Consider the following 13,804-nt stretch of genomic DNA (forward strand, 5'->3'; position numbering starts at 1 on the left):
GGGTTGGACTAGATGACGTCCTGAGGTCCCTTCCAACCCTGATATTCTATGATTCTAATATCCAACCTAGACCTTCCCCCACTGCAACTTGAGACCATTATTCCTTGTTCTGTCATCTGCCACCACCGAGAACAGCCGAGCTCCATCCTCTTTGGAACCCCCCTTCAGGTAGTTGAAAGCTTCTGTCGAATCGCCCTTCACTCTTCTCTTCTGCAGACTAAATAAGCCCAGTTCCCTCAGCCTCTCCTCATAAGTCATGTGCCCCAGCTCCCTAATAATTTTCGTTGCCCTCTGTTGGACTCTCTCCAATTTGTCCACATCCCTTCTGTAGTGGGGGGACCAAAACTGGACGCAATACTCCAGATGTGGCCTCACCAGTGCCGAATAGAAGGGAATAATCACTTCGCTCAATCTGCTGGCAATGCTCCTACTAATACAGCCCAATATGCCGTTAGCCTTCTTGGCAACAAGAGCACACTGCTGACTCATATCCAGCTTCTCATCCACTGTAACCCCTAGATCCTTTTCTGCAGAACTGCCGCTTAGCCAGTCGGTCCCCAGGAGATCATCTCTCCTCCATCTATCTTGGCTGGCATGTCGTCAGTTCTGATGGTGTGGTTTTCTCAACATTTTGCCTAGTTTTAAATGTCTCAAGCAATGAGAATTGAACCAGTTCTTTGTGGAGAACGTTCCTGAGTCTAAAGGCGTGACACTTTATCTCGGACTGTCAACAATTCATTATATCTCACCATTACGTCTCGGTGGGGTAGGTATTTATTGTATTGTTATGATTTAGTATGACTGTAACAATCAGAGCCCAACCAGAATCAGGGGCCCTATTGTGCCAGGCGCTGCACAGACCCTCTTACAGAAATCACTTCTTTGTTCGAGATCAGTGCCCCCCTCATGCCAGGTGCTTTCCCCCACCCAAGGTCAGGGCCTCCCATTGTGCCAGGCATTTTTCCACATGAACTCACAGTCTTGACTAGACAGAGGGGCAGAGAAAGGAAATGACTTGCCCAAAGTCACACCGCAAGCTTAGTGGCAGAGCCTGGGGGTAGCACAAAAGAACCCAATTTCACCCCTCCGTTGCAAAAGCCAGACACCGCTCCTTCCAAGTGTTCAAAACGCTGCTCCGAGCCAACGTTAATCCCCACTGCTCAAAAGTGTCACCATCCTGTCTCTCCTCTTCACGCTCACTGCCCTCGCTCATCCACCGCTGCAGGTACAGTAACTCAGTTGCCTTCTCTCAGGCGCTCAGCCTAACTGCTTTTAAAATGCTAGCGCCGTACAATGCTGGCATTGTTGTCATGCCAGGAGTCAGTCCTAGCAGCTACATCATGCAGCAGCTGTGTTTAAAAAAAAAAAAAAACCCCCCCCCCCCCCCCAAAACCAACAACAACGTATAGGCGTTTTTCTTGAAAGTTTTCAAAAGCAGAAAACCGGGATTGAGATCGGATTCCTGAGCAGAAAAGCTGAAGCCATACTGTAGATTATCCCCAACAGCTCGGGGAAGGTTAGGGTTCACTTGCCAATGGCCTTGTGGCCTGTGAATTTTGTTGCGTGTATTGGGTTTTAAGTGAGCAGTGGTCAAAATTCATGAGGTCATTAATCGCCCACCCTGTTGCAAATGTGCTTTATTTCGTATTTGAATTAGTTTGGCTTTAACTCCTGTGGCCGCTGGTTCTTCATGAGTCTAATTCTCAGTCACGCTATCGGATGCATAAAGGGGGGCCTCAGGTGTCTGGATCAAGGTTGTCAGGCTCAATTTGGGGCAGAGAGCCAGATTCCATGATAAATTTAGGTCACTGCTCTCTCTCCTTTGCATCCTTTCTTTCCCCATCCCTCTTTTCTCTGCTTCTCTCCTTCCCCGTCTGTCTCTCTTCTGTTCTTCCCTCTGCATTTTTTTCCCCCACCACAGCAGCTCCCAATTTCCAGCCCACTCCCACCTACTGTCGCCCCCATTCCACCTGCTAAAACTATCCTCTCTGAAACATGCCACATCAGCACCGAAAATCACTGAATTTTAGAGCTGACATAGCATGGAGAGTGACAGCGTTTCAGGCTCTCTGCAGACTCAGGCAGCATTGTGTCAGTTACGCTAGGGGCGGTTCTCTCCTTTCAGACCGTTTGTCTCCGGCTGTCACTGTGTCAGTTACACTCAGGGCTTTTCTATCTCTCGTTGCAATTGGTTCAGGCTCTCTGTAGACTCAGGCAGTGTGCCCCCTGTTCTTTCAGACACTGTACGCATTCATAGAAAGAGCCCCTGTCCCAAAAAAATTAGTTTAAATAGAGGGGAAACTGAGGCACGTAGCACAGATGAGAGCTGGCAGCAAAGTGGAAATAAGACTCAGGCCTCCTGACTTGCAATTTAATGTCTTATCCACGACACTTCTTATACCATGAAGAAAAGTGACGGGAATTTCCTAATTGACCAAAGCCACGGAAGATCAAAATTTAGGCCGGCGTTGTGATCCTGTATCCCATCCCAAAATTCACTGTCAGGGGGTCACAGATGTATGAGTGTGCAGAACTGATGCGTTATGCTTAATGCCAGGGAAATCCTCATGGCTAAAGTATTTGGCCTCTGGCTGTCGAAGTAAATTCCCAGGCAAGGTCTGAATCCACCCCCACCCCCCCTTTCCTTCTGTCATTTGCTAAATATTTAGACCCCGTTGTATCATGTTGTGCTGGTTTATTTACATCTCCCAGATTCTGTGCGGTTTCCTCTCAGATAAATCATGGCGCGTGATTTGTAAAAGTTTTTTTTGCTTTTAAAGAAAGACCTGGGCTCTGGGAAAATATGTTTCTCTTGAGGTGCAGGAAGCCTCTCCATGATGCATCAATCACAACCTTCCTTAGCAGCTACTGCTGAACTGGCAAGTTGGTTGCGTTAAGATTGCCTGAGTCCTCTCTCTCGCATTGCAGATGTACGAGGCTCGGTTTGTTTAGCTTGTGGAAGAGAAGGTGAAGAAGTGAATCCATCCCCTGTGCGAGGAGAAGATCTCTTAATCTAGCAGCGGCCGGAAGCTGACAAATTCAGATTGGAAATAAGGTGCACATTTTTAACCGGGAAGGGAATTAACCATTAGAATTGGGTTCTCCATCGCTTGGAGTCTGTTAATCAGGACTGAGTCACGCTTTCTAAAAGAGACGCTCTAGATCAAGCAGAAGTCAACCTGTGGAACTTCTTGCCGGGGACGTTGTGAAGGTCAAGATTAGAACAGGGTTCTAAAAAGAACTAGAGAAGTTCATGGAGGATAGGTCCATCAATGGGCGGGGATGGTGTCCCTAGCCTCTGTTTGCCAGAAGCTGGGGATGGGCAACAGGGGATGGATCACTTGATGATTCCCTGTCTGTTCATTCCCCCGGGACACCTGGCACTGGCCACTATCAGAAGACAGGATACTGGGCTAGGTGGATCTTTGGTCTGACCCAGTCTGGCCATTCCTATGTTCTTATGTTACGTTAACGCATCAGGCAGTATGGTTTAGGTACTGGGCTGGGAAGACAGGACACCTGGGTTCTATTCCTGACCTTCTCTGTGACCTCAGCCAAATCCTTTCCCCTCTATGCCTTATTTTCTCCTCCCCACCACTTTGTTTGCATAAGAGCGGCCAGACTGGGTCAGAGCAATGGCCCATCGTCCTGTCTCTGGCAGCGGCTGGTGCCAGATGGTTCAGAGGGAATGAACAGAACTGAGCGATTATCGCGTGATCCATCCCGTTGTCCACTCCGAAGCGTCTGGCAGTCAGAGGTTCAGGGACACCCGGAGCATGGGGTTGCATCCGTGACCATCGTGGCTGATAGCCATTGATGGACCTATCCTCCATGAACTTGTCTAATTCTTTTTAGAACCCTGTTATAGTCTTGGCCTTTACAACATCCCCTGGCAAGGAGTTCCACAGGTTGACTGTGTATTGTGTGAAGAAATACTTCCTTGTGATTGTTTTAAACCTGCTGCCTATTAATTTCATTGGGTGATCCCTAGTTCTTGTGTTATGAGAAGAAGTAAACAACACTTCCTTATCTACTTTCTCTACACCTGTCATGACTTTATAGACCTCTATCCCTGTGACGAACTGGGACTGTTCTTAATGTAGCCTTTGAATGCTGAGTGAGGAGTGTTGGTCTGGGAAGGTCGCAGGGGAGTGTGGCTAGGACGGTCTGCATTGGGGGATGGGAGACTGACTGACGGAGAATACCTGAGCATGTAACAGGAAAACCCAGGGAGGGGTTAGAGGCCAGGTCACACCTCGGCCCGGAAACTGGACAAAGGCTGGGGGAGGAGACGCTGGAGGGAGTTGGAGTTTCAGGAGCTGGCTGGTAATGGAGGGGAGCCTGGATGGGGCTCTGACCCCTCCCAACGGGGCTGTGGTTCCCCTGGGACCCCAAGATGGACCTAACTGAGGGAGTCCTGTTGTCTGTGTTTGCAAGACCTGTCTTGGACTGTGTCACAGAGTGTGGGGGGGACACAAGGCCCCGCACCCCCGGCTTCCTGCCATTCACCATGACTCTCAGCCAGCCAGTAAAGCAGAAGGTTTATTTAGATGACAGGAACACAGTCCAAGACAGGTCTTGCAGGCACAGACAACAGGACCCCCTCAGATAGGTCCATCTTGGGGTCCCAGGGCCCCACAGCCCCCTTGGGGGTCAGAGCCCCGTCTGCCTCCCAGCCCTTCCACCAGCCAGCTCTGAAACTCTCTCCCCAGCCTTTGTTCAGTTTCCCTGGCAGAGGTGTCACCTGGCCTCTAACCCCTTCCTGGGATCTCATGTTACATGCTCAGGTATTCTCCCTCGGCCAGTCTCCCATCCCCCAATGCAGACCGTCCTAGCCACACTCCCCTGCGACCTTCCCAGCCAACACTCCCCACTCAGCATTCACAGACCACATTAAGAACAATCCCAGTTCGTCACGGACTGTGTTCCTGTCGTCTAAATAAACCTTCTGCTTTACTGCCTGGCTGAGAGTCATGGTGAATCGCAGGAAGCCGGGGGTGCAGGGCCTTGTGTCCCCCCACACTCCATGACAATCCCATCTCCTGTTAGTCGTCTCTTTCCCAAGCTGAAAAGTCCGTCTTATTAATCTCTCCTCATACAGAAGCTGTCCCATGCCCCTCATCATTTTTGTTGCCCTTCTCTGCATCTTTTCCAATTCCAGTATATCTTTTCCGAGATGGGGAGACCACATCTGAACACAGTATTCAAGATGAGTTGGTAAGACAACTCCCACCTGTTCATGCTCTCTGTATGTGTGTATATATATCTCCTCAATATTTATTTCACTCTATATGCATCCGAAGAAGTGGGCTGTAGTCCATGAAAGCTTATGCTCTAATAAATGTGTTAGTCTCTAAGGTGCCACAAGTACTCCTGTTCTTTTTGCGGATACAGACTAACACGGCTGCTACTCTGAAAAATATTCAAGATGTGGGTGTACCGTGGATTTATATAGAGGCAACATGATATTTTCTGTCTTACTCTCTATCCCTTTCTTAATGATTCCCAACTTTCTGTTCGCTTTTTCGACTGCCGCTGCACATTGAGTGGATGTTTTCAGAGAACGATCCACGATGATGCCAAGATCTCTTTCTTGAGTGGTAACAGCTCATTTAGACCCCATTGGTTTGTATGTATAGTTGGGTTTATTTTTTTTCCAAGGTGCGTTACTTTGCACTTATCAACACTGAATTTCATCTGTCATTTTGGTAAGCCGTTCCTCGCAGGGACTGTCGCTCACTCTGTGTCTGCAGTACCTAGCACAATGGGGCCCTCATCTCAGCAGGAGCTAGTAGCAGTAGAATACTATATTACTCATAAATTTGGCAACTGGAAATCAAAATACAGTGGCCAGTTTTGCAGCTGTGCCTTGCCGCAGGCCAGCCAGCGAAGGCAGGGGTAAATCTCCGATCTCTTACACACGGCCAGCCCATGCTCCTCCATCGTAACCAAACCACATGAATTAAGATGCTTCTGTTTGAAGATTCATTGCATCTTCGGAGGGGTGAGCCGCGGGATGCAGGTTTTTAAGCAGTAGCTATCTCACAGAGGATTTTGAAAGACGCTTCTTTAATGAACAAATGTGGAGCAATTTCCCATATCAGATGTTTCCCAACAAAATCGGTTTAACACCAGAGCTGGTAAATTTCCAATCTCACAATAGCAGCTTGTTTATTTGCTTCCTAACTCCGCTGCATCGCAGGATGTGGCTAGATAGGCACTACCGGTCTCGAGACGAGCCCCGCTGTCATCGTCTGGACGAGAGAGAAGAAAACCCGTTGTAGACTTTGGATCCGATCTCATTTTAAAAAAAAAAAAAAAAAGGAAATTCCTAGGCAAAAAAATTTGTTAAAGGAAAACCTTCCAACTGCAAAGAAAATGCAATTTATCATGCTCTCCCTGACGTTCGGGCATGTCGTTGTCAACCCCCCAAATCATACTTCCTCTGAAGACTACTGTGTGTCGGTTACCAGCCGTTTGTTCTCGGCCGGAAAATTTGTGAATCCAGTCCCATGGAGCCAAGTCCTGCCACCACATAAACCAGGGGGAGTCCAGTTGAATCAGTTGGGTCAACTCAACCAGTGTCTCCAAGCTCTAAACCCAACCTCCTGTCCAAACTCTCTAGATTGGTCTGGGTTCAAAATCCCTGAGAAAGAGAGAGATCTGTCGTACACCGTCCTGACAGCCAGCTGAGCCTCTGTTCCTGCAAAAGCTTCCAGACCTATTTAACTTTCTGCACGCGAGTCGTCTGACCACTGGGAAATGCTCAACCGCATGCGTCCGTCTTGGCCGGGCTGGGGCCGTAGACCTTAAAGAACAAGGTTCTGGGATCTTCATCTGAGTCTCTGGACTCAAGACGCCCTCTGGGCCCACGGCCTCAGGGTTATATGCGGGTCAATGATAGATGGAGAGCTGTGATCAAGGGGCGGGCACGGCTGTCTATTGCTGTGGTGTCTGCATTGTGGGACAGTTGATGTCATCATGGCAGGAGCAACACACTTTCAGAGGGTGTGTTATTTACCTGTCTATTGCCCATCACTCCTTTGTAGCAGTTCATCCATCTCCCATGTTCACTCTTCTCCAGCCATCCATCCTCTTACACACCTCTCTATCCATCCTCTTATGTACTCTTCTCTGTCTATCCATCCCCACACACCCCCTTTCTATCCATCAATTTATCCCTGTAGCAGGGCGGCTGCCCCACCCCTGGAGAACAGGGGTTAAAAGCAGCCAAACGAGGCTGATTGGGGAGGCAGCCACTGGTGGCCAGCTCAATTAGGGCCCAGCTGACCCTGATAAGAGGACTGGGGGCCAGGAGCTGTAGGAGTCCCACTTTAGCCCTGGAGTGGGAAGGGCCCAGCTGGGCTGCCGTGGAGCTCAGGTTACCTGAAGCGGAGCTGTGCTGGGGAAGGGCAAAGGGAGCTGGTAACTCCCCAGGCTGAGGCCATGTTAAAGGCCCCAAAAGGTGCACCCAGGGATAGGCAAAGGCAGCAGGTCCTACCCCTTTGCCGATGATGAGTGGCCAATACAGAGTTGTCTGCCCCAGGGAGCGGGGGCTGGATGACGACTGGCAGTAGCCACTGAGGCAAGGTGGGTTTAGAGGGTTGGGGGTTCACCTGGGAGGGGAGACCCACAGTGTGGGGGTACTGCTGGGGGCAGGGCCGGTTCCAGGGTTTTGGCCGCCCCAAGTAGCCACAAAAAAAAAACAAAAAAAAACAGCCGCGATCACCATCTGCAGCGGCAATTCGGCAGAAGGTCCTTCGCTCCTAGCGGGAGTGAGGGACCGTCCGCCGAATTGCCGCCGAATAGCTGGACCTGCCGCCCCTGGAGCTGGCCCTGGCTGGGGGCAGAGCCCCGAGGTAAAGGGGCACTGCTGTCCAGGAGGGACAGTGGGCGCTCTGGACTGGACAAGAGATAATTCCCAAGATGACCAGCAGGAGGGGCCGCACGCCCCACACCCCTCCATCCACCCATCCACCCATCCATCCATCCCCATACACACCCCTCTATCCATCCATCCATCCATCCATCCATCCATCCCCATACACACCCCTCTATCCACCCATCCCCATACACACCCTTCTATCCACCCATCCATCCCTATACACACCCTTCTGTCCACCCATCCCTATACACACCCCTCTATCCATCAATCCATCCCCATACACCCCCCCTCTATCCACGCATCCATCCATTCCTATACACACCCCTCTGTCCACCCATTCATCCCCATACACATCCCTCTGTTCACCCATCCCCATACACACCCTTGTGTCCACCCATCCATCCATCCCCATACACACCCTTGTGTCCACCCATCCCCATACACACCCCCTCTATCCACTCATCCATCCATTCTTATACACACCCCTCTGTCCACCCATCCATCCACCCATCCCCATACACACCCCTCCGTCCACCCATCCCCATACACACCCCTCTATCCATCCATTCATCCATCCCCATACACACCCTCTCTATCCACCCACCCATCCATCCATCCCCATACACACCCCTCTGTCCACCCATTCCCATACACCCCCTCTGTCCATCCATCCATCCATCCCTATACACACCCCTCTGTCCACCCATCCATCCATCCATCCCCATACACATCCCTCTGTCCACCCATCCATCCATCCATCCCCATACACACCTCTCTGTCCACCCATTCCCATACACACCCCTCTGTCCACCCATCCATCCCCATACACACCCCTCTGTCCACCCATCCATCCGTCCATTCCCATACACACCTGTGACAAAGTGGGGGATTTTCTTTTTTTCTGTGGCGTTTCAATGGTTTGCATGCAGAGGGGGTGGGACTCAGTTTCCCTGGGTGTTACTGGTTTAACGAGGTGAGGGGAGAGGGAGTGTGTTTTGCAGAGGACCAGAGAGAGGATGTGGGGACCCAGCCGATGGCCAGGAGGATGGATACCCCAGCGACCGGTGACCCGGTGACCCGGAGGCCCAGCTGAGGAGACGCAGCTGGTTCTGGCCAATGGGCGGACAATGGGCTGCAGAGTGAACACCCAGTGACCGAACCAGCCGGTTCCAGCCAGAGGACAGAAGCAGGAGAGGAGGCCCCGGTTTACGACCCTGTTCACCTGGAGAGAAGACAATGGACAGAGGGGGGCCTGGGATCTCAGATGCCCAGCTGGGAGCAGGGGGGCTCTGGGCTGGAGAGGGGGAGCAGGCAGAGCCCACCTGGATGCAGAGAGACTGGGGTGTGCTGGGCTGAGGGAGGCCAGGCCTGAGGCCCTGAGAGTTTCCTGTGCTGGGTTCAACTCTCAATAAACCCTCCTGTTTCATGTTGGCTGAGAGTCACTCTGGTCTAGAGAACAGGGTTAAATTAATGGAGATATCCTATCTCCTAGAACTGGAAGGGACCTTGAAAGGTCATCAAGTCCAGCCCCCTGCCTTCACTAGCAGGACCAAGTACTAATTTTGCCCCAGATCCCTAAGTGGCCCCCTCAAGGATTGAACTCACAACCCTGGGTTTAGCAGACCGATGCTCAAACCACTGAGCTATCCCTCCCCCCTTTGGGGGTGGAGGCCCCGGGGGTCCAGAGCAAGTGGACTCTCTGAGGGGGCCCATGGCAGAGACAGACGTGCTGAGGCTCCGAGAGGTGCGGCTCCAGGAGGTGGAGGGGCCTGACCCCGAGAGAGAGTGGACCCCCGAGAAGGGCTGTCTCACTGAAAGGGGCACCCCCCACGGACCGCACGGGGCCAAGAGTGGGCACAATCTGTGAGTCCGTGACAACACCCCTCTATCCACCCACCCATCCATCCCTATACACACCCCTCTATCCACCCATCCATCCATCCCCATACACACCCCTCTGTCCATCCATCCCCATAGACACCCCTCTATCCATCCATCCCCATACACACCCCTCTATCCATCTGTGACGAACTGGGACTGTTCTTGCTGGGGTGTGTGAATGCTGACAGGGGAGTGTGACTAGGATGGTCTGCATCGGGGGATGGGAGTCGGCCCAAGGAAACATACCTGAGCTTGTAACATGAGAACCCAGGAAGGGGTTGGAGGCCAGGTGACTCCGGGGCCCGGGAAACTGAACAAAGGCTGTGGGAGGGGTGGCTAAAAGCAGAGTGCTGGAAGCAGGCTGGAAGGAGGCTGGAGAGATGGCTGGGAGGCAGAGATGGCTCTGACCCCCCAAGGGGGGTGGGCTGGGATGCCCTGGGACCCCAAGCTGGACCTAACTGAGGGGGGCCCTGTTGTCTGTGCCTGCAAGACCTGTCTTGGACTGTATTCCTGTCATCCAAATAAACCTTCTGCTTTACTGGCTGGCTGAGAGTCATGGTGAATCGCAGGAAGCCGGGGGTGCAGGGCCCTGAGTTCCCCAATACTCCGTGACACCATCCATCCATCCCTCCCCATACACACCCCTCTGTCCGTCCTTCCATCCATCCCTCCCTCCCCATACACACCCCTCTATCCACCCATCCCCATACACACTCTTCCATCCATCCATCCATCCATCCCCACACGCCCCCTCTATCCATCCATCCCCATACACACCCCTCTATCCACCCATCCCCATACACACCCCTCTATCTATCCATCCATCCATCCCCTTACACAGCTATCTATCCACCCATCCCCATACACACCCTTCCATCCATCCATCCATCCCTCCCCATCAATACTCTTCTATGCATCCATCCCTATGCACAGCTATCCATCCATCCATCCATCCATCCATCCCCAAACACAGCCGTCCATCCACACATCCCTGCATCCATAGAACATAAGAATGGCCGTACTGGGTCAGACCAAAGGTCCAAATTGCCCAGTGTCCTGTCTTCTGACAGTGGCCAATGCCAGGTGCCCCAGAGGGAATGAACAGAAGAGGGAATCATCAAGTGATCCATCCTCTGTCGCCCATTCCCGGCGTCTGGCAAACAGAGGCTAGGGACACCATCCCTGCCCAGCCTGGCTAATAGCCATTGATGGACCCGTCCTCCATGAACTTCTCCAGTTCTTTTGTGAACCCCATTATAGTCTTGGCCTTCGCAACGTCCTCTGGCAAAGAGTTCCAGAGGTTGACTGTGCGTTGTGTGAAAAAATACTTCCTTTTGTTTGTTTTAAACCTGCTGCCTATTAATTTAATTTCTTCCATCCCCATCCACTCCCCCATCCATCTCCAGCCACACCCTTCCATCTATCCAACCATCCATTCCCATATCCGCTCATCTTGCCATCCGTCCATTCCCATATCCATTCCTCTCCCTCCCTCAATCTGTCCCCCATAGACACCTCTCCTTCCATCTCCCAATACACCCCTTTCTCCATCCACCACTGCCCACACACACCTGTATCTCTCTCTCTCTCTCTCTCACCTTTAACTCCAGTTTAATGCTTTTTTTTTTTTTTGGCCTGGGAACTTCCTCTCTTTCAGAAAAACAACAACTTGTTTCTCCTCTATCTAAACTATATTGTTCTCTTTTTCATTTGTCGAAATCTTAACCCACATGTAATGAAGATTTTAGTCAGGGAATTTCTTTATTTTTTAAATTTTTTTCTGAAATGAATCGCCCTCAATTGGCATCGATCCATCCATCCATCCTCCTCACCTTCACGCCGGTCTATTTATCCACCTATCCCTATATACACTCCTGTTTTGATTCATCCATCCCGTACAACGTACCCTGTGTGGCCAGCCACCTATTCTGCAATGTTCTCAGGATTTTCCCACTTCAGTTATCCACCTTCGTTAAGATTGCCACCTAGAATGTCCTGAGTTCAATTGTTTTTATGAAGCACGTTCTAGATCCATAGGTGTCCCTATACACATACACCTCTACCTTGATATAACGCTGTCCTCGAGAGCCAAAAAATCTTACCGCGTTATATCAAACTTGCTTTGAGCCGCTGGAGTGCGCAGCCCGCCCGCCCCCGCCCCCCGGAGCACTGCTTTACCGTATTATATCGGGGTAGAGGTGTATCTATCCCCTTATATTTTTCTCTAGCTAATCAACCTATCTTTCCCCAGACATGCCTCTGTATCTAACCGATCAATCAAATTATCTAGCTTTAGCTCCCGTCACATCCTCTCTCTATCTTTCTCTGTACCCTTACATAGCGAGTCTTAGGCATATCTCTCCTCTGCCCCCTCCCGATCCTCATACAGATTTGCCACCCTGACCCTAGCCCCCCGGCCCCAGGCCTGGCTGTATCTTTCTGGCTGTAGAGTGGTCTGATATGATGGTGCCATTTTTCAGTGAGCTCTCCTCAGCTGTGTGAGTGAATCTAGCGGAAATTCCTGCCTTCCCATGCCCGGATACAGCCTGCAAAAGCTTTTCCCACTCTGAGCAGAGAGCGGCAGGGGAGGAAACGTGTAGGGGGAAGCCAAACGGATCTGGCACAGAGCAATGTCTCTCTGTCTTCTCTCCTCCTGGCTCTAGCTGCTGGGGGGTGCAGATGGTTTGGCGTTGGGGGCTTGAATTGTTCAGTTCAGGGACTAAAAATCCTGTTTTGTTTTTGTTTCTCCCCCTTCTGGCTGTGGAGTCGGTCAGTGTCGCAAGAGAAAACCCACTAAAGGCACAGAGCATGTAAGTAGCCGGGGTCCCCCCTCTCTGGGGTGGGGTGGCGGGGGGGAGAAAAGCCCTCAGGAACTTCTAGGGAGATCAGAAAGACAGGCTCCCCCCTCCCCACTTTTTCCTGTGCTTCCTGAGCAGAACGAAACAAAACGCAGGTCAGCGGGGGAAGAAAAGGTGGGGGGAGATTTGTGGGCTCAATCCAGTGCAGGCTGGCGTGGGGTTTCCTCCTTCCAGTGCTGGGAGCTGGTTTCGAAGGGGGCAGGGGATGCAGGGAGGCCAGGATGCTATCACCTGGGAGCTGCTGACAGATAAGAAGGGCCTGGGCTCATTGGGATTCAAAAAGTATTGGTTCCCCCCCCCCCCCGCCCCTCCACCATGCCTCCTCCTCCTCCGCCACTGAGCTGTCGGGGTGACCTTGGGCATGTCTCTTTGCCCCCCAACCCCTTTTGTGCTGAGCTCACAGGGGTGGGGACTCTAGGTGTCCACCCAGCACACTGGGGGCCCTGATCTGAATCAGACGGTGGGGGGGGGGGTCTGCAGCGGCCGAGCACAACGGGGAGCCCTGATCTCAGTTGGGAACGGGGCCAGGGGTGTGTGTCTCAAGCAGCAATTTTCATCGTCTGTCTCTCTCCGGTCATTCGTACTTCCTGCTTCTCTCCGGCTTTTGGGTCTCCGACAAGGGCAGAGGAATTCAGACACCTCTCAGCACTGCCGACAGGCCCGGAGGCAGACTGGGGACCTCCCCTCCCCCTTGTGTTGGGTGCTACAAAGATTCCCCCCCAACCTAGATTAGGGGCCCCCCATTGTGCCCCATGCTGCAGAGACACCGAGAGAGAGGCCCTGCCCAGTCCGCCTAGAGAAAGGTGCGATTACGCCCATTTTACTGCTGGGGGAAACTGAGGCAGGAGTCAGCAGGAATGACCCCGCAGCGGTTCCTGGGCGTGATCCCGCCGGAAGGGTTGGTAGGCTCCGGGGATGCGAAGGGTTAACCAGAAGGGGTTTGGAGGGGGTGGCATTTATACAATAAAAGGGGCGGTCTGGGGAATTTGTCTCCTCTTGGATGGATCTTGCCGCTTGCCGGGAAGTTTCAGCCTCTCTGCTCCGAGTGCCCGGCACAACAGGGCCCTGATCCCAGCTGGGGCAGGGTCTGTCTCTCGCCGTGTGTCTGGGCAGCACCTGGCACGACGGGCCCTGATCTCAGCTGGGGCAGGGCCTGTCTCTCGCCGTGTGTCTGGGCAGC

The sequence above is a fragment of the Trachemys scripta genome, chromosome 25, assembly GCF_013100865.1.
Source record: "Trachemys scripta elegans isolate TJP31775 chromosome 25, CAS_Tse_1.0, whole genome shotgun sequence".
NCBI lineage: Eukaryota > Metazoa > Chordata > Testudines > Emydidae > Trachemys > Trachemys scripta.